Raw genomic sequence first — 26,125 nt, 5'->3', positions numbered from 1 at the left:
TGTCCTTTGCGTGAGCCATTAACCTGTTTCCCAGACCTTGCTGCATTCGTGCGTCTTCTGACAGAGCAACCCTACAGTTGAGCTGATCAGCTTCCCCCCTGCCATGAATGTTTCCGCTGTTAATGAGAGATGTTTTCATGTTGGAGATCAAACACACTCAAAGCCACCCTGGCAGGTTTGCTTGTGCCAGGGTTCAACTTGGACACTTGGTCAAACAGAGAAACAGCTTTGAAACAGTGCCCTGGTCCTTCAACTGCCAGAGGACAAGTGCAGGAATAAAGTGGCTTAAAACCCCCTCTGTTCAGCAATGTGACACAGCGCTGTCTTCCTATTCCTTGCGTGTGTACTGGTTTTTACAGCCTTCCAGCATCATCCACCAGTTAATGGTTTTGATAAGTATTTGCTGTGGAAAAAGCTGTGGTGGAGAGAAGTGATCCTGGCATGTCCTCCTGGAAACTCATCCTGTCTGGTGCCATGATAGTTTTGTAAGCACGATCTGCTTGTTGCAGCATCTAAGATTGCAGCGGTCAATGTGGCGGGGATGTCCAGGCAGATGGAGATGCCTCTTGCCCTCAGATTTCATCTGTAAAGCTTGTGGCCCATTAATCGTGAGAGCAGATGCCTTTTGTAACAGGGTGATGGTTGTGGATGCTGGATACATTGTGTGCAACTCATTGGGGATCTCAGTCCTGGCGTCTGAGCTGTCTTTGGGTTGATGAAGGGTTGCTGCACTTGTCTTGTCCATTTGAACACTTACAGTGTCTGTTTCTAAATGACAACTGTGGAGAAGACAGGATGTGCTGTGTCTCACTGCTCAGGGCTCAGCACCAGAGAAGACATTTCCCCTCTGAATCCCCTGCCCAAGAAAGATCAGGTGGTGGTTGTTCTCTGCAAAGACAGTTAGAAGTATCTGTGATCCCTTATTGGTCTGCTTGTGTTGCAGAGCCCTGGCAGAGATGCTCTCTTAGGATGCGAGGACAGAGGGCTTAAATGCTGGAGCCCAAAGCTCTCCCAGCTTTGCTGTAATGCCAGCGCTCAAGAGTGGAAGACCTGCCACAATGGCTCCAGTCAAGGTCCAGCTTGGCCAGTATTGCTGCCCTAGTGATGACCAGAATGGATCCTCAGGGAAGGAGAGCGAGTCGCTGGGTTTAACAGCTACAGGTGGACCGAGTAGAATGTGCCACAGCCCAATTGCGGGTCACTTGGAATAAGTTTTTCCTTCTTCTGTTTGACTTTTTTAATCCGCTGTCTCATGGTCTTTCACTGTTCCTAACATGGTTTGCATGACACCAGTGGCTCCTGCAGGTTGTTTTGTTTCTTTCCTCAGAACGTTGATGCCTTTCTTGTCATGCCCACAGCTTAATGTTTGCCTTGACTGTGCTGCTCTAGAGTCTGCGTTTAGGCAAATGCTTTGTGGATGCTCTGAAGAGGATTAGAACTGACCTTCTGATTGGAAAGAAAAATAGGGTAATTGCAGACTTAGCTGAAAAAGTGTTCTGTGCTTCATTGCATTGACTTCCTTGCTGGAGGAGCTGTTGAACATACTGAAGAGAAGGAATTTGGAAACATGCCCACATGACCCCACATCTATTGCTCAGCAGGCATTTTTGTTGCACATCTTGCATTTATTCTCTTGCTGAAATATTAGGCAATTCATCAGTCTTTCCATTCTGCAGCTGGACATCCCTTTGTGCTGTCTATCTTTCCAGCTAAAAGTGAAGGGAGTGCGATGCTTGCTAACAGCATAATCTCAGCAGTTCATCTAGAGGAGGACAGAAGTTGGCTGCTCTCTCCATTTAATCACTCTGTTAAAAGTACTGGAAGTTGCAAACGAACTTGTTTCATTTTTCCAAATGCTGTGATAGGAAAATAACCAGCCCCGTTTCTTCAGAATTACCAGAGTCGATATCCATATGCATAAAAATCCAACACATCCAAAGCCCAACGCACAGGTTCCTATACAGGAGCACTACTGCTGCTTGAGATGGCTTGATGGAAATAAAAATGCATCTAGTGAATTGATCGACTGATCGTCATGCTCCACAATAGATGATAGTATGCTTTCCAGCAGCTTAATTTACTGTCGTGCGTGGGGACTACAGGTCTGTGTTGGCTGTGGATTAATTGGTGATGGGTCTGCACAGAGGAGATACCTGCCTCCCTGTCTGACTGATGGTTGCTTGGTGGGACTTCTCCTCTCCTCTTGCTTTTTGGGTTGTCCCACCATACCTGTCATGGTTTCCTGTGAGGCTTGTATTTGCTGTGCGTGTGGGATTTGTTCTTCACCTGGGACCAGAACATGACTGATGGTACTTTATGAATAGCAGCAGCAAAACCCGGCTGCTGTCATCTGCTCTTCGAAAATCATTTGGTTGCTGTTTTTCCCCCGTGCTACCACAGAGCACTGCAGACTTCTCCATCTCTTGCTCCAAATGCACATAGCTTTCTTTGATTTTTCCTGTTCCTGAAGAACCTTGTGGCAACACAGCACCAAAATTCTGCTGGTTGGGATATGCCATGGACATGTTCTTCCCCTGAAGGGAGGAGGGGAGCATGGACCTAAGATGACAGATGTTATGCATTGAACAAGGTGACTTGCCACACTCTAGCTGGCATTAGTCGTGCCGAGAGCTAAACTTCTGTGGGGCTTGGTGTGCCCACGTGTCCTTTCCACTGTGAGACAGAGCTCGATACAGTCTGGTTTTGCAAAGCAGAGCTAAGTGCTGTTGGAGAGCCTTCTCCTGACCTTCTGCCTTCCTGCTGGAGCAAAGTTTGCCAAGCCTTTGCCGATCTGACGCCAAGGGGCTGGTGTCCCACAAGGTGCGTGGTGCCAGGGGATAGAGAAGCCTCGCGGCAGGTTGGGAGCAGTGAGCATCTGCGGTTGTGCCGAGCGTGTTACGCACCCGCGTGCCAGAGAGTGTCTGTCAAGGCTTGGGTTTACAAACAGAGGAGCTTAGCAGTTAGTGCAGCCAGATGATGTGGCAGGGTGCCCAGGTTTGGGTAAGCTTTTGGGCAGCTGCTTGAAGGAGGAGGCAGTTGCTGGAATATTCATAAACTTGACTGTGAGCAGACTCTTCCCGGTTGCCTGGTCTGCGGTGGAGGTGGGGGAGCGCAGGCGAGAGCTGCCGGACTCATCCCCGGGGAGGCGGCAGGGAGCAGCCTCGGGAGCCTGCTGCTCCCCAAAACGCTCCTCTGCCTTCATACTCTTCGTTAATTCCCATAATAAATTTCTGCCTTCAAAAGGCTAAATGAGCAGAGGTCTGCCAGAGCAATGCCAGGAGTGGTAGCTTTATCTATTTTTATGGGTTTTTTTCCTCCCATAAGTTTCATATGAAGGAGAGCGCTCTTACAGTCTCAAGAAAAATAGCAACAAACCAATGCTAAATACTGGCTTTAAAAAAAACCTACTTATTTGCTGCATGCACGTTGCAGTGGCAATGCAAGCCCCTGGTTATTTTACCTTTTTTTTTTTTCTTCCCTGCTTACTTCCCTTAAAAGTTTAAGACTCTTTTTAATATTATTCCCATATATTTAGAAATAAGAGCGCAATCGTTCATCCTCTGAGCACCTTCAGTCTTTGCGTGTCTCTCAAGATGGCTCGGAGGCTTGCTGGTACCGGGTGTTATGGCCCCACGTCCAACATGAGCTAGGCTGACCCATCTGGTTGTGAGCATTTCCCCAGACTGTTCTTGTCTTATTTTCCTTTATAAGCTTTCTCCTGTTCCCCTCCTGAAAAATAACACGGTGGATGGTGGCAGGAGCGGAGTCAGGGAATTCAAAACTGACTGCTGAGCTTGTCCTCAGTTCATCCCTCTCACGTCTCTCGCCACGGCAGCCTGTGTTAGCAAAGGTGCCGTTGTGTTAGCCAGAAGAAATAAATGTTCTGCTGCATGAGGAGCCAGCTAATCATTATGTGCCTCAGTTTCCCCATCTAAGAATATGTTCTTTAAATCTTTAAAATTGCCTGTCATCTCCCAAGCTTGCATCTCTGTCAAAAGGGCATGAATTTTGTTATGAAGTCCTCTGCAGCAGGGCTTCACAATCCCATGCCGCATCCTGCAGACAGGCGCAAAGTGTCTTTCTGTGCATCATTTGGGGATTTGCCTTGGTAACAGGATAGGAACTGAAGTTTTCCATTTTTTTTAATTTATTTTTTGGCGGGGTATTTTTACAGACGTTGTGGTTAAAGGCTTCTGTTTTTAGAACCTTAAATCTTGGAATGTGTCTCCATAACAGTATGTAGTAGAATTTGGAAAAAAGTCTGCTAAAATTTTATATAAGGGATAGTGCAACAGTTAGGTGGTGTTAAAGTTGTTACTTTCTGCTGCTGGTGCATGTGATTATTATTTTTTTTAAAGAAGGCAGACCTACGAATGTTTTTTTTTAAAAAAAAAAAAAAACAAATAATGGGCCTTCCATCTTAGACAAATGTCCCTTTTTTTCGGTGTTTTTTTTTCCCCAGTTAATGGCTTTTTTAGTGGGAGCTGCCCTGTTCTTTCCATCTGATCTTTGTGCCCACACCTCTGAATGTTTCCATTTCAGAAAGGAGGAGAAGATGCCGGTGCCAGCAGACCAACTTCAAAAGCTGCCGTGCAGGAAAGTGTCACAGTTCTGAGGCGTTAGGAATGAGGGGAAAAAAAAAAAAAAAGAAAAAAACAAAACTCAACTCCAAAACCCCTTAAACTTTTACTGCCATGCGAAGATAACAGGAAAGCTTGTTTCTTGGTTCCTTTGGTCTTTGTCACACTAAAATACTGGAACTGAATAATCTTGTCATCACCTAAAAAGAACTGGAGAGATTTAGGAGCACTCAATAGTTTTTAAGGAAAGTATGATACTTGTAGAATGCTGCAGTTGCATTGTAATGCTCGGTGACTTAAAATGTGACTTTTGGGTGCTGCTTAGCCAGAGGACACAGGTGAAGGCTCTCTGTCTCCATATGCCATCATATTGCTGGTGTTGTTCACACCGCAGACCCAAGTGGTACCCAGTAGTTGTGCTTGCCCCCATCCCTAGCGCCCAACTCCAGCCATCCTGCTGGAGCTGACTTTGAATTAGGCAAGGTTTTTCTGTGCAAGCCTCCCAAGAGCCTATTGAGAGGGAAGGGGAATGGCTTCATTTCATGAGCAGCTGAATGCAATGCCCTAGTTACCATGGTTTTTAAAATGGAGTACTTCAGAGGATGTACAAAAGCATCTTTAGCGCTTGCAGTACAAGGAGAATGAAAGGACCTAGATTATGTCAGCACTGCAGTGGAGGCTTAAATGAGTGTCATTCATTTATTGTTAGGAGATGACCCAGTTTGGATTATATTTATGGAGTGGGAGGGGAGAATGGACCTGTTTCAGATGACTTTTGAGCCTTAAATGTACTTACAGGCTTTGTTGTAGGGCTTGCATTGGCTGCCGCTGGGTAAACAGAGCCCTTTGGAGGGTGTTCCCTGTGTGCTGGCACGGTGATGTGTCCTGCCCTTCCTGGCTAGACGTGTGCTGCCAAAATTGGTTGATTCATGCCACGTCTCTCTGCGCGGCGTTGTATTGCATGAGGAAAAAATGAGTTGTCAGACAGAAAGAACCTGGCCAGCTGATTTTTATTTATTCTATTGCATTTTCTTGCAAGGCTTTTAAAGCCTCCAGTTACTGTATAATTTGCAGACCGGTTCCAGCCAAGTAGATCCTTAGCTGAAGGCTGTGACCCTGCAAAGGACTGGTGAAGGTAATAGGTTGTTAAGTCTGCGCACAGTGGGATGCTTCTCTTTTTGCCTCCCCCCCGCCCCCTGCCAGTAAAATGATGGGCAGTCTGTTTTAAGCATCACCTGTGGTTGGGATGGCAATGAAGAACTTCCTTTTCATCTTAAAGGGCTTTGAAAGCTGGGCATTAGGGTCTGCTGCCCCTGTCTGCATCTCCGTCTGGAGAGAAGGCTCTTATCTGTCTTCTAAACAATTTTGGTCCTGCTGGGAGGAATACATCAGCTGCAGATCCTATGAAGGATGTAATTTCTCACATTATCTTTTTATTTTTCTTTTTTTCTTCTTTTTTTTCCCCTTCCTTGCAAAGATTCCTATAGTCATTACATCAAGCTCAACCCTGATGACACAAACTGCTTTTGGAAGTGTCCAGAGCAGAAGCTGCTCTGGGCTTAAACCCATCAGCAAATTTGAGAGGTGGAAGGAAGATAAGCAGGGAAAACTCATGAGGAACAGGATCTCGGAGAAGCTCAGCCTTTCCAGCAAACACTCCTTTCTAGTTCAGATGGGCCTCGTGTGAAGACTAGCGGAAATCTGAGTTTCGTTGTAAATTCATTGGCAGCACTCCAGTTCATTTCAGTGGAGCCGGGGTTGTGTCCTCCAGCTAAGCGATGCTGTAAGCCCATGCCTCCTCGTCGGGAGAAGAGGGCTGCAAGCCCTTGGAGGGACTGTCTGGATTTGCTCCTTTGGAGACAGCGTGAGCTGCAAAGCCTGGATGCGTCCAAGCATGGATGCGTCCAAGCCCAAGCTGCGCTGGCACCGGCTGACTTCTGCATTAAGGGGGGTTGTTGCTCTGTAGGAATTGGCATCCGATGCTTTTAGGTTTGCGGAGAACCTGCGGACTGGGAAAGCTTTCTTGTTTGTGGGCGAAAGTATCAAAATCGTGTGAAATGCAGGTGTGCTGCGCAGCTGGGGGCAATTGTTCTGTGGGGCAGGGTCCAGCACACCAAGGGCACAGCGGCACCAACTCGCCTCCAACAGCTGCGGAGCTGAGCCTGTCAGGGCGAAATGGCATTTCCTCCTTTCCCTGCCTTGCCCAGGAGTACAAATGGCAGTTTTTGATAACTGAAGGCTTAACACAGAGAGGTCTGTCTGGCGTGGGAGGTGTGAACCAGAGTTCAGGCTTGGATGTGTCCCTTTTCCGTCCGTACGAGCTTTATGCCGGTTATTGTGTTCAGCTCATTTTTCTTCCTGATTTTTTTTTTTTAATCAAATTTGATAATGCTGGTCCGAGTAAATGATAACGAAGATTAAGTGACTTGCCCTACCTCTTGCACAGCCACTGCTGTGTGTAGTTAGTGGCTTGATGAGAAATGAGGCAAGGCAGAGCTTATTTTGCTTTCCTATGACCAAGCTGGCTCTGCAGGACTTAGAGTAAGATGGCATAGTAATTGGGTGTGATGTTGTGGTCTTTAGGGCAAGACTACAGGAAATTCATTGTATTCCTTTGAACAGGATGGAGCCCTTCATGTGATTATTATTTATTTTTTTTTTAAACTTAATTCTGTGATCTTGATCCATTATCTAATAGCAGGAAGACTCCCTTGGAAATGTATTTGGAAATGTATTTCATCTGCTCGGGGAGCAAAAGACCCCGTTTTTGGTCTGCTTGGGGAGCTCTGGCTGTCCCCCTGGTGTGGGGCGTCTCGTTCAGCAGATGCTGGGGGGCTCCCTGCTGAGGGCGAGGTATTGAATCACTTTTTAACTTGCATCAGGGCCAGAGGATTTTTTTTGTTGCAGCGGGCTGCTGCTGTTGACAGACGACGTCTTTCTGGCTCATCTCCAGGGTATGCTGTGGGCTGCATAGTGCTTGCTGACGCGGACCTCCCCGAAACTTCCCCTCCTCTGTGTCTCTTGTACCTGGGAAGTCGCTCCAGAGCAGCTTTCCACTGCATCCTCCCGCTCGGTGAAATCTGTCTGTAAGGGCGGTCTGTCATTCATCTGTCCTGACTGGTAAGCTGGCTCCTTCCAGAGCTCACTGGGATTTCAGAAGGAATTAAAAAAAAATATCTTTAATGTCAGTGTGTTTGCATCAGGATTGATTACTGCTTTTTCCGTCATCATGATAGCTTTTTGCCTAGACTTTTTAGGCATGTGCGGATTATAATTTAATTCCCTCTTTAACAGCTTTAAAAAGGACTAAAATCGGAAGCTGGTTGGAGTTGTGACTGGGGACACAGAAACTTTCATGCCCTTTTCTTCTAGAGCGGATCATGCTTCAGATGCAAAGAGAGCAGAGATCTGTCCCGTAAAGCAATCCGCTGCACGTTCAGCCAGAGTCCTGTTTCAAGCCCGACGGGGTAGTGTTTGGGGATGCTCTTTTAATCTCACGTGTGACCCTCAGATTTTAAAGAGCACAGCCGAGTCTGCTTCATCACCTTGCCAAGTGCGAGCGGCACGTGCAGTGGTCCATGAGCCTGGACCTTTTTCTGCCACTGCGCTTCTCCCTGATGCTTTTAACCTGGTTTCAGTGCAACACCCCTGCCCACTTTTCCCTGTTTCCCACTCCTGCCCTGTTTCAGCTGAATTTTTATGGGGTAGAAACCCTATAGAGTTAATTTTGTGCTAGCTGGGGAGATGCAGTCCTAAGTTAAGGGCTCACCCTGAGGGAAGACAGATGGGACTCTGGCACCCCTGCCAGCTTCTCCTATACCAGCAGCCCATCAAGGCCGGAAACAATATGTCTGGTGGCTGGTCACTGGAGATCATGAAGAGGTTGTTAGTGTATTTCCATAGGGTGGTAAGACTTGGAGGACGCAGGGAATGACTTCTTAGAAAGTTGGGTTGCAGTAGTTAAGGTGTCCACAGAATAGCTCACACCCGGGCTCCACTCTTACGTCTGGTTCGGAGGCTGTGGGGTGGTGGAGCCACCCAATGACCTGTGGCGCAGATGGGAGAGCCTGCAGATGAGCTGTGGTAGAATGGGTGACATCCTTGATCATCCCTGGTGTGGCTGGGCACCAGGCCTGGCATTGGCTTGCTCATCACCTGCGTGGGCTCCTCTCAGTTGAAGCCCCGGCGGGGGGAAGCATGAGCTCTTTTCTCTGAGGCTCCTGCAAGACAAAAGGCAAAGTGCTACAAACCACAACAGCTTCCACTCTAAAAATACCATAAAAGGCTGTGTCCTTAGAAGCTGGGCATGGGAGCTGCTCCCACCCACATTATTGCAGCATGAGTCACTGGGCTATTGCAACTGCTCTCCATGTGGATGCCCGGCTGAAGATGCAGCGAGGAGCAGAGGGAGGAAGGGGAACTGCTCCACAGCTCTGTGGAAGCGATGAAGAGTTACAAAGAAGAGGATGACGTACAGGCACACATGAACTCAAATCGAACTGCCGGATGGTTTTGCTTTTGTTAGTATCTTTTTTTTTTTCTTGAGAACTTCCAGCAAACGCTACTTGCTGAGGATTTGAGCTTAAGGTGTTTGCAGCCAAGAGTCTTCTGAATATGCAGAAACTGCCAGTTTGCTTTTAGGAAGCACAGTAATTGCCACATGAATAATATGGAGCTGGAAAACCCCTCTGACGTGGAAGTGTGTTTCATTTACTCTCTTTAAGCAAGGTTTTTCTCTCCCTATCTTCCCAGCTCGTCTTTATCCTTCTCTCCTCTACCCTGGTGCAGAAATAGGCTGCCCTTCCTTGTGACAGATGGTGTAAAAACATATCTCCCTTATATTACGCATTGCTCTTAGCCGTGCTTTTTATCTGACATGCAAGTATTAGGGAGTAAACTTGGGTTTGTTTTGGTTTCTTTCCTGAGACGCCGCCCACCTGCCCTGGCCCCGGTGATGGTACGGTTATTGTTTTCCCTTTTCCGTCCCTTCTGCTTGACGAAGTCTTGGCTATCAGGGTTTACCGGATTAAGTTTGTCAGTGGGAAATTCTATAAAAAGCTTCCTTTATTTAGACGCCAACCCAGTAATGACATCATGTGGGCACGTCTTCCAAGTTCCTCGGGGCTGAAGCGGATGGGGAGAGGTAGTGGCCGTGAAGCTGAGCCCTGCCTTTTTCCCAGTGCATCTCTGTGGTCCTGCTCGGTGGCTGTCCTTCAAAATAACCCCAATCCTCCTCCTCCTCCGGGGAGAGCGCAGTGAGGTCCCCCAGCAGGCTGGTGCACTGCCTCTAGCAAACTTTTTAACAGTATAACATAGCTGTGGTTGTCTCCCTGCTCATCGCTTCCAGGTTAGTCCTTTGAAGTGCTTTTTGGTGGGTATTCACCCTGACTTCTCGGGGAAGCAGGAGGCCTGCACACTCTGTATCTTTGATGCTACTAAATTTTGCGTCGGGGTAGTTTCAAATAACTTTTGACAGGGGAGCAGGTGGACTGAAGGTACAAATGCCTGCATGGACAGGCAGAGCGCAGGGGGAACGGGCACATATGAGATAGGTATGCTGCTTGTTTTATGGTGGAGGGAAGGGGGCAGCTCGGAGGGACAGCAGGGCGGGAGTTGGCCACCGAAGTAATGGACTGACAAAATTTTGCGTGTGTGCGGTTTCTTAAAAAAATACTGTTTTGAGTGTTTCTGAATGGGGGAAAGGTGTATATTTGTTAAGGGTTGGAAAGTAAAGAGTGTGACCTGGACAAGGTTTCTGGACCTTCTGGAGAAGTTATTCCTGGACTTCATTTACATCTTTGGAGGAAAAAATATGCTGTGGTATGCTAACCTTCCCCTTGTGCATGGTTAGCTTGTAAAATGTTAGCACAGGCGTTCCCTTACCTGCCTGCAGTGATTCCTGGGTATTTTTCTACATGATCAATAAACCAGAGCTTATTTAAGCAATGAAATGGTACAAAACTCTCTGCTGGGAGCATTTAATTGACTCCCTTTATTTTGCTTATCCTGCGGTTGAAAGAAGCCGTCAGGTTGCCATACATCATAGCTGTTCTGCTGTCCACTAAACGTTGATTATACCCTTTAGAGCTGGGAGGATTTGGGCAGCAGACTGAGTACAACTGAGTAACCAATTCAGTCAGTCCTTAATGCAGATTTTTCCAGTCCTACCTAGGATTTGGGTCAGATGAGAGGTGGTTTCCAGCCCTGTGCCAACGCTTGCTCTGCACTGCTGCTCTCCTTGTTGACGTTATCTCCTTCCCACGTTCTCCACCTCGATACTCTGAAGTACTAAAAAATAAAAATAAATCCATGTTCACAAACGCTCTGCAACTCGGTAGGGGTGTCCAAAAGACTTTGTTCTCTTTAGAAAGTTATTTTGCTTTGTGCTAGAAGAAAATACAGATTTGCAGCTGCCAGTTTCAAACAGTATCTTGCCATCAGATGGCACAGAAGAGTGGGATCTTTGAGGCAGCAAACAAGGTCTTTTCCCAAGGTCTCTTATTGTGTTCCCTGGCAAGAAAATCCAGTGTTCAAAATACCACCTTAATTAAAAAACAAACAAACATGTTTTTAGCATTGAGAAGTGACATCTGATAATGTTTTCGCTAAAGAAGGGGTGTGGGGATTGGGAATTTTTAGCTGCAGCTATTCTCAGGTTGTTGTTCTTCTATGACCTTCTCTTAATAATACATTTCTCTAATACATTCTTTAAAGTTTCTGTAGTTCCAGCAGCTTTTTCAGCCAAAGGCGTGTTGCTGGGGGGAGGAGAAGAGGGAGGGAGGAGCAGTCCACAGGCAGGAGAAGGGTTGGAATCTGTTTTCTGGTGGATTTTGATGCCTAAGAGGGCGTGATGTTGGAGTTGGGTGCCTCTTGTGAGGGACCATTCCCAGGTCAGAGGGGTGGCTTGTGCTTCAGCTTTTCCCCCAGCTGCAGCAACTGTAAGATTGCTACCACCTACTTCTTAAAAGCAGTTGAGAATGGGATCAAAAAATGTAATTTGGACAACAAGTTTAAAAGGTTGTAAGAGGAAAGCTTGGACAGAGGAATGGCGTGCTGATGGAGATGCTGTAGTGCAGGAATCCCATGGGATAGCAAGCGTAAGGAATGGCAGCTTAAATTTTAGGTCTTTGTGTAGTAGTTTGGGCTGTGGCTGACTGTCTTGGAGACACTTGGGACTTACCTGCAAATGTTGTTGTCTCTGAGATGATAAGAGAGCCAACAGATTCCTATGTAAAACCTGAAGGTCATCTTCATCAGTCCACAGGCTGCTGGGCTTCTCCTTGCCTGATGCCTACAGACTGAAAAGCCAGCACAGATCCTAAGGGTCAGATGAGCTGGTCCTGGACTTTTGTGAACATCAAAGTGGCCATGAAAAGGCTGCTCAAAGAGCAGTGGTATAAAAAGCAGGAGAGGAGAAGCGTTTTCAGGTTGGGTTGCTGATGCTGTCTGTCTCTTGGTAGTTACCAGTAGAGACAGTTGGGCTTTCCAAAGTGAACTGTGCAGTTAGGTGTTTCTCCATGCTTGCCTCTGACAACATTGGGTGAGGAAAGCAATTAAGCTGAGTGTGAACAATAAGCACACACCACGTGAACGCAGGCAGGAGGAAGGACAGGCAGGAGGTGTCCATGCTGCATCCGCAGGGTGCTGCTGCATCGCAGTGGGCATCGGGGAAGCTGAACCTGGTGGTGGGGCTGGAGAGGTGTCTGGCTTAGGCTGAGCCTGGGGAAGGGACAAGGAAGGTGTTTAAGTGGTTGTTTACTTGTTTATTTATTTATTTTCTCAATACACGAATCAGCGATGAGGAGTTTCTGCTTATTGGCAATAAATTAAATGAAGGAAACTTTCCCTGAGCTGAGACTGTTTTGCTTGCCAACAACAAGTTCTTTCATGCCATTGTGCCTTTTTAACGACTACAAGCACCGTCAGAAATGACAGCCCAGCCTACTGAAGGTGTCAACACCACACATGGTGACTGGTCCACCCTTGAGTCAGAAGAAAAAAAGGGTTGCTGCTCCCCGAAACACTGAGCCTACATCCTGCAGCTGTTGGCGGGGGAGAGCGGGACTGTGGGGGTGTGGGGATGCTTGCAACCCCCACGCTCTTCCAGGTCTCGGCAGGACTTCCCATGGTAAAGACAATATTGCTTGAAAGAGGTTATAGATCATATGGATCACTTAATACCAAAAACTTGGAAAAGTGGTCTTGTTGTTTGGTTTTTTTCCTCTGTTCTTAGACCGAAAATTTATTTATTTACTTACTTATTCTGAAGCTCATTCTTCCAAAATCTGTTCAGTCTTTGGTAGAGCCTCATGCCAAAGCGATTGCCAGAGTTAAGACTTGATCTTTTCTCTTCTGGATGAGACCTCCTGGGAGCTTTCACCAGTGGATAGTGCAGGGCTGGTGCTGAGCTCCTGCAGGGGCTGTTGTTTGTGACTTTACTTTTTCCCTTGCATCAATTTTGAGGTACAGAGTGGCTGTCTGGGAACCTCCACGCGTCTGTATGAAAGCTGTTTGGGCTTGGCGACAGCCGTTGTGAGCAGATTTCAGTTAGGAGTTTGCAGGATGTCAGCTTGGGTTGTGGTAGTTGAGTGTTTCATATGCTGAATAATACTTGGACTTTTGGTGCCCTTCTTGGTTTTAGAACCTGACACTTGATACTCTGGTTGCTTAAAAAAAAAAAATTAAAAATAAAAAGTGACTGTGTGCATGCATTCAGTGCTTTTTTTGGGAAGTGTAAGCTTGGCACCGTGTTTTCATGTGACACCTGTGTTTAATTCCGCATCGCTCATTGGCAGGAGTGCCACGGGCTTAGTGCCTGGTGCGAGAGTGTTTCCTTTGGTCGCTGAATAAAATAGCAGCATCAGCAAGAGTGGAAGTTTCATCTGGGTAGTTTTAGGGTAAAATGTGGTGATAAGGGATCTGGCAGAAAGGAAGCGCGGTGTGTGGTGAGAAGAGAAACAGCAGATACTCAAAGTATGATACTCGGGGTATGACAGAGCAGATACTCAGAGCAGGCAGAGTATCTTTTGGAGATGGTCTGCAGCTAGAAAACAGAGGCAGCCACTTGAGGCCAGGTCAGTGGTGCAAAGTTGGCCCTGTCTCTTCAGGCACGCAGCTGGAGCGTTGTCTCCTCCGAAGGACATGTAAGATGACGGAGGAGGTGTTGGAGCATGCGGTCCCCAGCAGGAATGGGAAGGCCAGGATGGGGCTGTGCCTGGGTCAGGGTTGGGTTTGTTGGGTGGGCTATGAAGGGCCTCTGTCCCAAATCACCCCCTGCTGCTTTTCATTGGGAATGAGCCTGTTATTCTACTGAAAACCCTTCCAAAACAAGGAGGGGAGAAACAATCTGGGAAAGCAAGTATTTTCTGATAACAGTGAGCAACAGTACAAGCTTTTGTTTTCTGTCAATAGTAGGAAGTGGGAGAAACATGTAATGGCTTTACCGCAGCACAGGCTTTGCTGCTGCAAAAGAGATTTAGTGCTCAACCTCCTGTAGAATCATAGAATGGTTTGGGTTGGAAGGGACCTTAAAGGTCATCTAGTTCCAACCCCCCTGCCATGGGCAGGGACACCTCCCACTAGATCTGGTTGCTCAAAGCCCCATCCAGCCTGGCCTTGAACACCTCCAGGGATGGGGCATCCACAACTTTCCTGGGCAACCTGTTCCGGTGTCTCATCACCCTCGGAGTAAAGAATTTCTTCCTAATAGCTAATCTAAATCTCTTCCAGTTTAAAACTGTTACCCCTTTTCCTATCACTACACTCCCTGTAAAAGAGTCCCTCCCCATCCTTCCTGTAGGCCCCCTATAAGTACTGGAAGGCTGCTATAAGGTCTGCCTGGAGCCTTCTCTTCTCCAGGCTGAATAACCCCAACTCTCTCCAGCCTCGCTGGAGAGGTGCTTCAGCCCTCTGATCATCTTCATGGCCCTCCTCTGGACTCGCTCCAACAGGTCCATGTCCTTATGTTGGGGGCCCCAGAGCTGGATGCAGTACTCCAGGTGGGGTCTCACAAGAGCAGAGTAGAGGGGCAGAATCACCTCCCTTGATCTGCTGGCCGTGCTTCTTTTGATGCAGCCCAGGATACGGTTGGCTTTCTGGGCTGTGAGCATGCGTTGCTGGCTCCTGTTGAGCTTCTCATCAACCAACACCCCCAAGTCCTTCTCCTCAGGGCTGCTCTCAATCTATTCTCTGTCTAGCCTGTATTTGTGCTTAGGGATTGCCCCGACCCAGGTGCAGGAGACCTTGCACTTGGCCTTGTTGAACTTCATGAGGTTGGCACGGGCCCACCTCTTAAGCCTGTCCAGTTCCCTCGGGATGGCATCTCTTCCCTCCAGCATGTCGACTGCTCCACACAGCTTGGTGTTGTCACCAAACTTGCTGAGGGTGCACTCAATCCCACTGTCCATATCACTGACAAAGATGTTAAACAGCACCAGTGCCAGTACTGACCCCCTGAGGAACGCCACTCATCACTGATCACTACTTCGACACTGATCCGTTGACTGCAGCTCTTTGAGTGCAACCATCCAGCAATTCCTTGTCCACCGAGTTGTCCATCTGTCAAATCCATGTCCCTCCAATTTATAGACAAGGATATTATGCAGGATGGTGTTAAAGGCATTGCACAAGTCCAGGTACATGATGTCAGTTGCTCTCCCCTTAATCCACCAACGCTGTAACACCTTCATAGAAGGCTACCAAATTAGTCAGGCACAGTTTGTCCCTAAGTGAAGCCATGTTGGCTATCACCAATCACTTTATTTTCCATGTGCCTTTTAGCATAATTTCCAGGAAGATCTGCTCCATGATCTTGCCAGGCACAGAGGTGAGACTGACTGGCCTGTAGTTCCCGGGGTCTTCCTTTTTCCCTTTTTCCCTTTTTTCAAAATGGGAGTTATATTTCCCCTTCTCCAGTCATCAGGAACTTCACAAGACTGCCACAACTTCTCAAATATGATGGATTAGCAACTTCATCTGCCAGTTCCCTCAGGTCCTGTGGATGAATCTCATGAGGTCCCATGGACTTGTGCACCTTCAGGTTCCTTAGGTGGTCTTCAACCTGGTAGTCTTCTACGGTGGGCAGTTCCTTATTCTCCCAGTCCCTGTCTTTGCCTTCTGTGACTTGGGTGGTGTGGCTAGAGCCATTGCTGGTGAAGACTGAGGCAAAAAAAGTCATTGAGTACCTCAACCTTCTCCATATCCCGGGTGACCAGGTCTCCCATTTCCTTCTGGAAGAGGGCCCAGATTTTCCCAAATCTTCCTTTTGTCACCAACATATCTATAGAAGCTTTTCTTGTTGCCCTTTATCCCTGGCCAGATTTAATTCTATTGGGGCTTTAGCTTTCCTAACCTGATCCCTGGCTGCTCGGACAATTTCTCTGTATTCCTCTCAGGCTACCTGTCCTTTCTTCCACCCTCTGTAGGCTTCCTTTTTGAGTTTGAGTTTCTCCAGGAGCTCCTTGTTCATCCATGCAGGCCTCCTGGCGCTTTTGCCTGACTTACTCTTTGTTGGGATGTATCGCTCCTGAGCTTGGTGGAGTTGATCCTTGAATATTAACCAACTTTCTTGGACCCCTCTTCCCTCCAGGGCTTTATCTCACAGTACTCTATCAAGCAGAACCCTGAAGAGGCCAAAGTCTGCTCCCCTGAAGTCCAGGGTAGTGAGCTTACCGTGTGCCCTCCTTGCTGCCTTAAGGATCTTGAACTCCACCATCTCATGGTTACTGTAGCGAAGGCTGCCCTTGACCTTCACATTCCCCACCACCCCCTCCTTGTTGGTGTCCAGCGTGGCATCTTTTCTCGTTGACTTCTCTGCCACTTGGAGAAGGAATTTGTTATCAATGCATTCCAGGAACCTTCTGGATTGCTTATGCCCTGCTGTCTTGTCCCTCCAACAGATATCAGGGTGGATGAAGTCCCCCATGAGGACCAGGGCTTGTGAACGAGAGGCTGCTCCTATCTGTCTATAGAGGGCCTCATCCACTCAGTCTTCCTGGTCGGGTAATCCGTAGCAGATGTCCACTGTAACATCACCTGTACCTGCCTTCCTTTTAATCCTGATCCATAAGCTCTTCGTTGGCTCCTCATCCATCCCTAAGCAGAGAGCTCCATGCACTCCAGCTGGTCACTGACATAGAGGGCAACACCCCCGCCTCATCTCCCCTGCCTGTCCTTCCTGAAGAGCCTGTATCCTTCCATTCCAACACTCACTCTTCAGCAGCCCCATGTGGGTGGAGGCATCAGCCACCCCTGGGGTGGATGGTGCAGACCCCCCAGCCTGAGCTGCAGCTTTTGCTCTCAGATGAGTGCCCACCATTCTGCCTTGACAGTCAGGTAGGATGAGCGCCCTGTAGTGGTTCCTAGGAGAGAATCCAGTGGGGAGATATCCATAAGGAGGGTATAGACTGCTTGGAGCAGGTGGGAAAGGTGCTGCTTTTGTTTTGCTGCAGCCATGCATCTGTCTGAAGCAGGTGCTAAAGGACGGTCTGGAACCGGTGAGCCGAGATGGGAATCCAGGTCTGGGCCTACATGGGAAATGGGAGCTGGGAGGATGAACTCCTTTGTTTGTACTCAGCCAGGACAAGACTGAAGCAACTGTGCTTTAAATTAAAGGGTGGGCTCACAGAGGCTCCTCTCTACTAATGGTGCCGATGAAGATGATAATGGTAATGATAATGAGCGAACCAGCTCCGATCTCTTCTTTCTGGAAGAATCTTTCCTGATGAAGGACTTGATGTTTTGTAAAAAATAAAATGCAAAAGACTCCTGTGCAATTGCTATTCTATTTTGAAGTCTTACCTGAAGGCTGGCAGGCATGTTCTAACCTGAGCGTAGATCGTATTCTTCATGTTGGTCCCACTCCTTACTTTAGGGAAAAAAAAAAGAAGTGATTTCTCTGTGCCTTTCCTATCAAAACCCTCTCCGCTGCCCTCAGATGCTTATTTATTTACAACTTCCCTTTTCCAAGCCTTCTTGCACAGTGCCAAGTCCAGCTGCACTTTACTAGGATACATTCAGCTCTCCCAGGTTTTGATCTTGGAACAGGAAGATTCCCATTTCCCAGGCTGCTGAGGAAATCATCATCCTGCTTGCAAATGTCTTCTGTGGTGATTAACTGAAATTTTGTGTTTATAAGTGAACAGGTTTAAGTGAATGTGTTTTAAGTGAACTTCTAGTTGTTGCTTTGTTGGGTGAACGTTGAAGCATTTTTAAGATAAATGCATCTTTCAAGTTCCAACGATCTTTTTTATTTTTCTTTAGCTAAGCATGTCTTCAGCTAAGTAAGACTGCATTTTGAAACACAGGTGGTACTTGAGTTGTGTTCGTTTATTTCCTGGGGAGAACAGCATCTGCTGCTGCTTTTATGGACAACCTTGCATCGATCTCATACCACATGCTTGTCTTTGTATCACTGCCACAGGCCCTCATCTACTTAAACTTCTCCCTCTGCTTTTTATCTCATCCAAGAAGAGATTTCGTAATTTTTTTAGTTCCCCCGTGCATACTGTCACCTTCTCCTGCAAGCTCCAGCTTTCACTGGAAAAACCCTTCTCAAACATTTTCATTAATAGGCTTGAGCCTGCTGTGGTCCCTTTTGACTTGCTTTTATCCAGCTTCTCTTGCTGTCCATTATTGACATCAGAAGTGCTGAGGACAAGGAAAACAGTGATTGTAGGTAATAGATTCATGGCAGTTTTGATCATTGTTTTTTCTGAAGTTCCTTGGGTTGCTTTCTCAAGTGTATTTGATCAAAGGTGCTACCTGAATGCCTCTGAAAAGCTACAAATGGAAAGATGACATCTGGTGTGGTGTCTGCCTGTGTCACTCAGTTCACGTGGTTGTACATCCCCATGGGTACATCTCCGTGGGTTTGAGTCCACACCAGACTTGCTCAGGGCTCTCCATGCACCATGTGGAGCTGACCTCCAAACATGGGGCTGGCTCAGGCCGCTCATCGTGCCACCCTTCCATGTTTGAGTCCCTTGTGGGGTAAAATGAGGGATGACTCTGATGATGTGCTTGGGTATATAGCGTACCCCCCCAGAAACCAACCTGAATTCGTGCCCTCCTCCTGATGTTGTGATCATCTCAGGAGGTTTCCAAACCAGGGGCGGGGAAGACGCTGGGTCGGCAAACCTGAATTTCTAGTTCACACTGGTTTGAGGTGGCGTAGGGATGCTGGGGGCATATGTCGATATACAGTGGTACATGCCCACGAAGTGTGGCAGTGCTTTGCCATCTCCTTGATGGAGGGGTGCACGCCTGGGGGCTTGGCCTTGCTGCCATGGGTCAGGGGAAAATGCTGCCATTGTGGTAAAGCTCATGAGACGCAGCATGGTGACATGAGCAATCCTTGCTGAGCCCTTCGGAGGCCTGTGTTCAGCTAATTAGGAAATACCCCAAGAGCTGAGGGTGTGCTTGCAAGGAAAAAAAAGCGCTGTTGGGGGCTTTGGGGTGAACGTGGGGCTGGTGGAGGTGGGGGGAAGACTCATTTTATCCCCCAAGCACATGTGCAAAGGCACAGCTGTCTACACTCACTGCACCGGGGTGGCTTTGCTCTGGGACTGGGGAATCCCCGCTGCAGTGACGGAGAGACGCGTTCCACGCTTGCACAGGGTTGCGGTTGGCAGTGTGGGCTCGGACCGCGCTTTCAGGAGCGCTGGTTTGGCTGCTCTTGATGGCTCAGAGCTGATGCTGTTTGGTGCTCGTCGTTGCCCAGGGTGGGACCTCACCAGCTGCCGCTACCAGCACTGGGGCTTTGACTGGGAGATTCCCATCCTCTTCCACACTTAGCTCGTACCAGCATCCAGCACCGACCTGCCTGGCTGCATTTCCACCATTCCCCTGAGCATCATTTCATTGCACTTATAGCTGAGGAACAGGAACTGCTATTGCAATAATATGCCTTACTCCAGAGTATCAGCCCCATTTCGTTTTCCCTGGCTGGAAAGTTGCGTGTCCGTCTTTCAACCCCAGCAATCTCGACGGATCCATTTTTAGTGTCAGGTTTAGTTTTACGTTGACCACGGTAAAGTGGTAACAGCCAAACACATTGTGAATTGCAACAAGTATTTTGAAGCCCTGACAAAATGACACAGATGTTGATTTCAGCACTATTAAAAAAAAATAAAAAGGCAAAAAGGCAAACAAACAAGAACCCTTGAGTTATTTTTAAATTGACTCCTAAACTGGCAAGCTGCTTTTAACAGGGTGTCCTACACGACCATTGCTGTTTCATAAGCTGAAGCGTTACATCTGCCTTAAGTCTTCAGCTACGGTTGGATTTTATAAACATGTTTTCCACGAAGGGAAGAGGGGAGGACTTCTTGTGCGAACAGTTTCCTCAAAGGGAACACATTAAATTTTCTTGTTTATGTAAAACGTTGCTTTTGCGCAAAGAAATTGCAAAAATTCTTGCGACTGTTCAGTTGGGGTAATTTTAGGAGTTATCAACAAGCAAAAAGGAAGGGAAAGGTTATGTCGTAATTTTAAAAAGGTTGCTTTCGTGCTCCTTAAAAGCGTTGTGTATCCTAACGCTGTCCCGCATATGGTTCCAGGCTGTAAAAGAGCTTTGGGAGACATCTTCTCAGTACTTTCCAGCGTCGAATCAAATACTTCTTGTTTCCCTGAAGTTTTCTATTACCGGACATGCTTGCCTGGGGCTTTGGTAGAAGAAAAGAAGTTAACAACAGCTCGCCCATTGGCGCCCGAAGACGCTTTTTGACAGTAAGGCAAGCGCAAGGTACTGCCAGCAAAATGGTCAGGGAGTGTCCTCCGCAGAGGCTGCCAAATACAAATAGTTTACGGCATGGGGTCTGTATTTGGAGGCGGCGTGAGTTGATTAAACTCGTTAAAGCGGTTGAAGGAATGAGGGAGGTACTCGGAGAACCTCATTTAAAATAGATATTTTCCTAGGGGATGGGCATTAGTCTGGGTCAGGGTCAGGCTAATGGCTGGAGCTGCCTCCTCTCCTAAAAACAGGGTGCAGCCAGCGGCTCTGGCAAGTGGTGCAAGACCCACATGGTCAGCGTAGGTCTCACTTTGACTCAACTTCTATATCTGTAACTTATAAATCATTCACCTCGATGATTATTTTGGGCAGGTTTTCCACAGACATGCTACATCTTTTTGTTAGTGGATTTTTAACTTCCTACCCATTTATTTCATCGGCTGTCCCGGGGACTTTATATAATGGTACATTTGTTCTTTCCTTATTTGTGTTTTAAAAAAAGATGCCGCCCCTCCATGCCAAGGAGAGCACAGGTTGCTGGCAGCACCGTAGCTTATTTTTTGCATCCTTGGTCCTTTGGTTTTGGCTGGTGACCATCGCTAGCTCCACGGTGCCCAGGGTGACATCTTAGGTATCAGCCAGGATGCGTGTCCTCACCCCGCTGCTTCAGGCACGTGTTCGGTGTGGGTGGCCTCTAGCTGTGGCGGCGGCTGCCAAGCCGAAAAGCAGGAAAAGTTTTAAATAGCAAAAGGAGATGAGAAGAGAGCTTTCAGCTTTACCCAAAATTGACGTGTGTAACCGGAGGCAAGAATGACCGTGGGGATGGTGAAAGGGAAGAGCAGCGTGTCCTGTATGGTGTCACTACATGGACTGAAAAGAATAAAATACAGTGTTTTGAGAGGAATGTGTGTCTAAGTGGAGAATGACCCTTGTTGTAACTTCCTTTCATTTATGGTTAAAGAAATGTAAACTGCTCTTCCAGTCTTAAGCAAACAGAAGAAGCTGGTTCCTAAGCTCCATGTTTATATAGTTCCTTTCCAGGTCAGTGCATCACGCAAAAAAAAGGGGATTCCCCCCCCACCCCCGGCTTTTCTGGCTTTTTTATAAATGCTGGAATGGAAGAAGGAGGGAGTGCAGAGAGAGAATTAGTCTTCGGTTCCCAAAGCAGCACATGGACTTTTGCATTCTTCAGTTCACTTCTTTATTTTAAATGAGAAATCATTTAAATAATGATGTTTAAAAAAAAAAATAATTCATGCATCTTGGGGGTTTTGTGCTGCTTTTTTTGTTTGGTTGGGTTTGGTTTTTTTTTTGCTTCTGTTGTCTGGAGAAGATGAGTTCCTGTCAAAAAGAGCTTAAAAAGATGTTGGGATACTCTTTTATTCCCCGTGAGGTCTAAAAATAGGAGCTGCCGAAGAATCGCTTGTAGCCCCCTCACTGTTGTGCTCAGAGGGTTTAGCTTATGTCTAAAGCCGCATCTTCTGGCATTGCGACAGCAGAGCTCTGCGGAACCGCCAAGGCTGGGCTTACCGAGCGTAAGCAGGCAGGAGAGCAAATCTCTTCATCAGCCTTCTTGCTTCTCTCCTGCCCTCTTCATCCTCAGGCAGAAGACCTTAAACCTGAGCGCCAAGGCACAGCGCAAAAAAAAAAAAAAAAGTGTGCGTAAGTGAGAGCAAGACGTAAGCGCTGGGAGCACAGGAAGGATGGTGGGGAGAGGGTTGAGGTTTTATTTGCTGCCGGCGCGGCCGTGCAGGCAGGTAGTGTTGAGGGGGGTCGATAGCGCGTAAATGCAGCCTTACACAGCTTTTTAGTTATTTCTATAACTAAAAGACTTGGGCAATGTGTTTGGGTTTCACGGTATTGCCGTAGATAGCGGCAAAGTGTTATCATTGCTGTGACCACGGCTTGCCATCGTGTTTTAAAAGCTTGGTGCAAATTGAGAGATCAGAGGGAAATGTGTGTAATCTGCATTATAATGTGTGTAAGCCCCATTATAAGCTACTCAGTCATGATGTATATGTAATGTAATCTGTGTTATAGGCTGCTTGATGATAAAGGTGGCCACCTCTGAAAGGGTGTGACTTCTTCTGCACTTTGGGGTCTCCGAGTCGTTATGTCTGGGTGCTGGGGGGGGGCGGTGACAGCAGGGAAATTCAGCACAATCCAGCCCAGGAACGTGGGGGAAGGTCCATTCACAGGTGCTTGCGAGGGGGATCGGAGGAGAGGTGGTGTTATTAAAGTGGCTGCTCATGACGAAAGCGAGCTGTGCTTCCTCTCGGCGCACGCTTCCCCCTCCCAGTGCTTGCTGTCTTCAAACAGACGTGTCGCACTTTGGAGTGATGTCTCAATTTCACAGTTGTGAAACCAGTGCGTTACTTCTCTGGGTTGCTTGAGGTGAGAATTAAAAACTTGTTTTAAAATATCGATAGCTATTTGTTGGGCTCTGGTGTCCTTTGCACTGGTTAGCTGTTTGGATGTATCGGGTGGGAACTGCAGGCCCTGGCGGGAGGCTCAGGTGGCACTGCTGGTGCCAGCCCTACCACCACGCGAGTCAGTGATGTTGTGTTACTGGTCTTAACCTGACCGAAGTCCCATATGCTGCTTCTCCCTTTCCCCACAGCTTGTTTCTGGAGGAACAGACTGGAACCCCCCACTGCATCCCTTCTTGGTGTCAGCATGCTTTTAGATGGGCTGAAGTCATGTGTAATACTGTCCCTATGGCTTGGGCAGGGGGCAGATTCTGGCTGCTGAGTTGCCAGTAGCTCGTGTCTGCTGGTACAAAGGTGTGATGGATTCTGAGATATGAATGGGAAGCCCCTCCATCCCCTGGCACTCAACCAGGCCAGAAAATAGGCTAAAACACAGCCCCCCGCTGCAAACCAGGTGCTGGGTCATGTATGACCTGAGCATCCCTTAGATAACTACCCTGGACAAGACGATGTTGTGCAGCTGGAGGCACACAGGCTGTTTTTCCAGTAGCCGGCACATGTGGTCGGATAGTTGTAAAATTCCTGCCCAGCCCCAAACAAAATCCCTATAATGAGTCCTCTGTGGTAGCCCAAGTTTGTGCTGGGCTGGGCTGATACTGTGAGCTGGGTGGGAAGGAAACTCATCCTGAAAAACCCATCGAATCAACAAAATCCGAGCATGACCCACACCAAGGGTCTTCTTGCAGTGCAGATGAGCGTAGTTTACTTTCCGCCATTAGGTTCCCTCCCGTTACAGCCTGTTCCATCCCTGCCAGGCTGAGATGCTGCTTTGCTGCCCCCTCCAACGGGACCTGTGTGCAAAGACCCCCAGTGCTGGCAAAGGATGCTGGCTCTGCCGTGCCAGAACTGAAAAACTTACCAACTTCGTATTTCCTTTGCAGTGAGCCCGGGGGAAGAGAGAGCCTGCGTGCGGATTGCCTCCTGCCTTGCCTTTTCTCCCAGCCGCTCATGGTGAGCTCCCCTGTGCCAGAGGAGCGGAGGGCAGAGCTGCCACACTGAGCTGGGGCAGCGCAACTGGGGCCACAGGACACTTGACTGGTGGGACTGTGGTGGCTGGGGGTCCTTGCCACCCTGTGGCGGAGACAGCCAGCTCCTGCCAGGTATATGCCCGCGGGGGAGAGGACAACTCCAGCTGAACTGATGCATCTCGACACCTGATACCAGGCTCAGGTAAGGGCACGTTGCTTGGAGACGGGTTGTATTTCCACGCTCCCTTCTCTGAACTCACAAACGGGCTCCGGAGGAGGTGAGAATCGCCCCAAGAGCCACTGTGTGCTGTGGGTACAGGTGCTGATAAGTCAGCAGGATCTTGTCTGCGATGATGCTGGCTACTCACTCTGGCTTGTTGGGACATGCTAGTGGCATCCAAGTGAGTTGCAGTGGAAGTTCTCACTTGGGTGTTGCCAGTGCCTCTGCTAAGAGAGGTGAGCATGTTTTTATCCAGCGCAGCATCCAGTGCAGTTTCAGACACAATGCAAGTTTACCGGGACAGGAGCTCATTAGAATTTTCTGTAACACGTACGCGACTCATATAAAGTGATCTAAGGGCAGTCGTTTTCAATGACTCCAAGACAGTTAAAACATAAACCTCCTTGCAATTCAGCTGGCTTAGTGCTCCTTATGCTCTTAAAAAAAAAAAAAAAGCAAAACTTGCTTGTGTGCTCTTGAGTTTTTGTTGTAGTCAAGGAAATAAACATGCAAACAGGATCTCCTGTATCTTGGTTCATCCTGCTTGATAGTAATTTCATTCCTGAAGTCATAATTCACTTTGTGAGCGCAAGTCCGATTTCCTTTTGGGTAGCAGGGTTGTAAGCGAGTGCTGGATTTGGGCTAAGGTTGGTGATGTGTGATCCGGTGATATGTTGTTTTGAAGCTGGTGGCTGGCCAGGGTGTTTGCAGTCTGGGTTTGTTAATGAGAGAAGAGCTGCAGATGGGGATCAGCAGAAGTCCAGAAGTCCTCGATGCAAGCGGATTGAGTGTGTTATCCATTTTGGGATGGAAATTTGGGGTTCTAGTAAAAAATACTGCAGCTGCTGTGGTGCCGGAGGTGGGGACGCTGGCCTGTCTTGTAGCAAGACCTCGGGAGCAGCTTGACTTCCGCGTGGGAAACTGGGTCTCATGAAGCAGAAGCTCTGCCGGCAGCCGGCCGCGTGTGGCCGTCACTTCCTCCTGCGGCTCGTCCCCTCCCGGGCACGCAGCCCTGCACCAGCCCGCAGCTCCTCCTGGATATCTTGGGAGGCTTTGAGGTTTCTACGACCCGTGGCGATGCAGTCGAAGCAGACCCAGAGCCGTGCTTGTTTTGGCTGTGCTTGGTAGGTATGTGCAGTGGTGTAACCCCGCGGCTTTGCTTTGGAAGGCTTGAAGGATGTGGGAGAAGAGCCTCTGATGACAGCTCGCAGCTGCTGGCTGTGCCCCCCCAGATTATACCAGGCAACCAGGATGGGGAGTTTGCTGCGAGCCGACAGCCTGCGTGGTTCCAAGCATGTCAAGTTGCCTCTTTCACGCACTTTAAAAACCCTGAAAGGGTTCATTCAACTTTCTGCAGCTTGTTTTAGCCGCTTTGTAAGCAGCCTGTTGCACCGCTTTGCCTGGCCGGGTTTATTCCAGGGCGTGCAAGCGCACGAGCCGCTGTTAGGAGTAGTGGCAGCTTTACAAGTGCTTCGCTGGGAAGCAATGCAGGCTCCAGGCGCACCTCGTGCGGGGGTCTCGCCCCTGCGGGTGTTGTATGAGCATTTCCACTCGCGTAGGTGCACGAGCATTTCATTTAAGCCTGTCCCCCTAAAGGAAAAATTGCAGGCTTATACCATAGGCAGCTAAAGATGTAAAACATTGTGTTAAAATGATTTTAAAATAGAACACGAAACAGGAACAGCGACTTGTTGAGTTTCGGCCGTGGTGGATGCGGTTGTAGTAAGTACGTACCTCTTTGACTTTATTCCACAGCAGTAGTTTCAGTCTGATACAGGCCAGCATGGTGTTAAAGTATGGTGTGTCAAAAGTCGCTTTTTTTTTTTCCTCCTAACAGCAGTCTCTGTTAATTAGGCACATTCAGGACTCCAGCACACCTGCACGTAAACTCATTTCTCCTTTTTCAATGACCTTCTGCTTGCAATAGCAGGCAGCAAAAAAAAAAATCATATACATTTCCATGGGCTTGGGTGCAGCTGGACAGAAGAAACGTAGGGTGCTGTGAGACATTACCGAAGCAAAAAACGCAAATTTTACAAGTTTTGCCCTGGAGGTAGAGCATGCTGAGGAGTGAGGAGGGATGCAGGAGGTTGAGATGACTCTGCTTGGGGGGAGGTAAGTGTTAAGATCTTGTAACT

The 26,125-nt window shown here is 48.0% G+C and overlaps 1 protein-coding gene across 5 annotated transcripts in view; it reads left to right on the top strand.

Annotated features, from left to right (window-relative positions):
- The window catches only part of LOC134514057 (USP6 N-terminal-like protein), an 87,866-nt gene that overhangs the window by 27,480 nt on the left and 34,261 nt on the right, over positions 1–26,125 (top strand). For all 5 annotated transcript variants that reach the window (XM_063331290.1, XM_063331293.1, XM_063331295.1 and 2 more), the window contains one exon: positions 23,681–23,969. The gene's annotated coding sequence lies outside the window, so the exon portion shown is untranslated. The remainder of the gene's footprint in view (positions 1–23,680; positions 23,970–26,125) is intronic.

The sequence above is a fragment of the Chroicocephalus ridibundus genome, chromosome 4 (assembly GCF_963924245.1).
Source record: "Chroicocephalus ridibundus chromosome 4, bChrRid1.1, whole genome shotgun sequence".
Classification (NCBI taxonomy): domain Eukaryota; kingdom Metazoa; phylum Chordata; class Aves; order Charadriiformes; family Laridae; genus Chroicocephalus; species Chroicocephalus ridibundus.
Note: the sequence above shows the minus strand (reverse complement) of the source record. Positions and strands in the feature narration are given on the sequence as shown.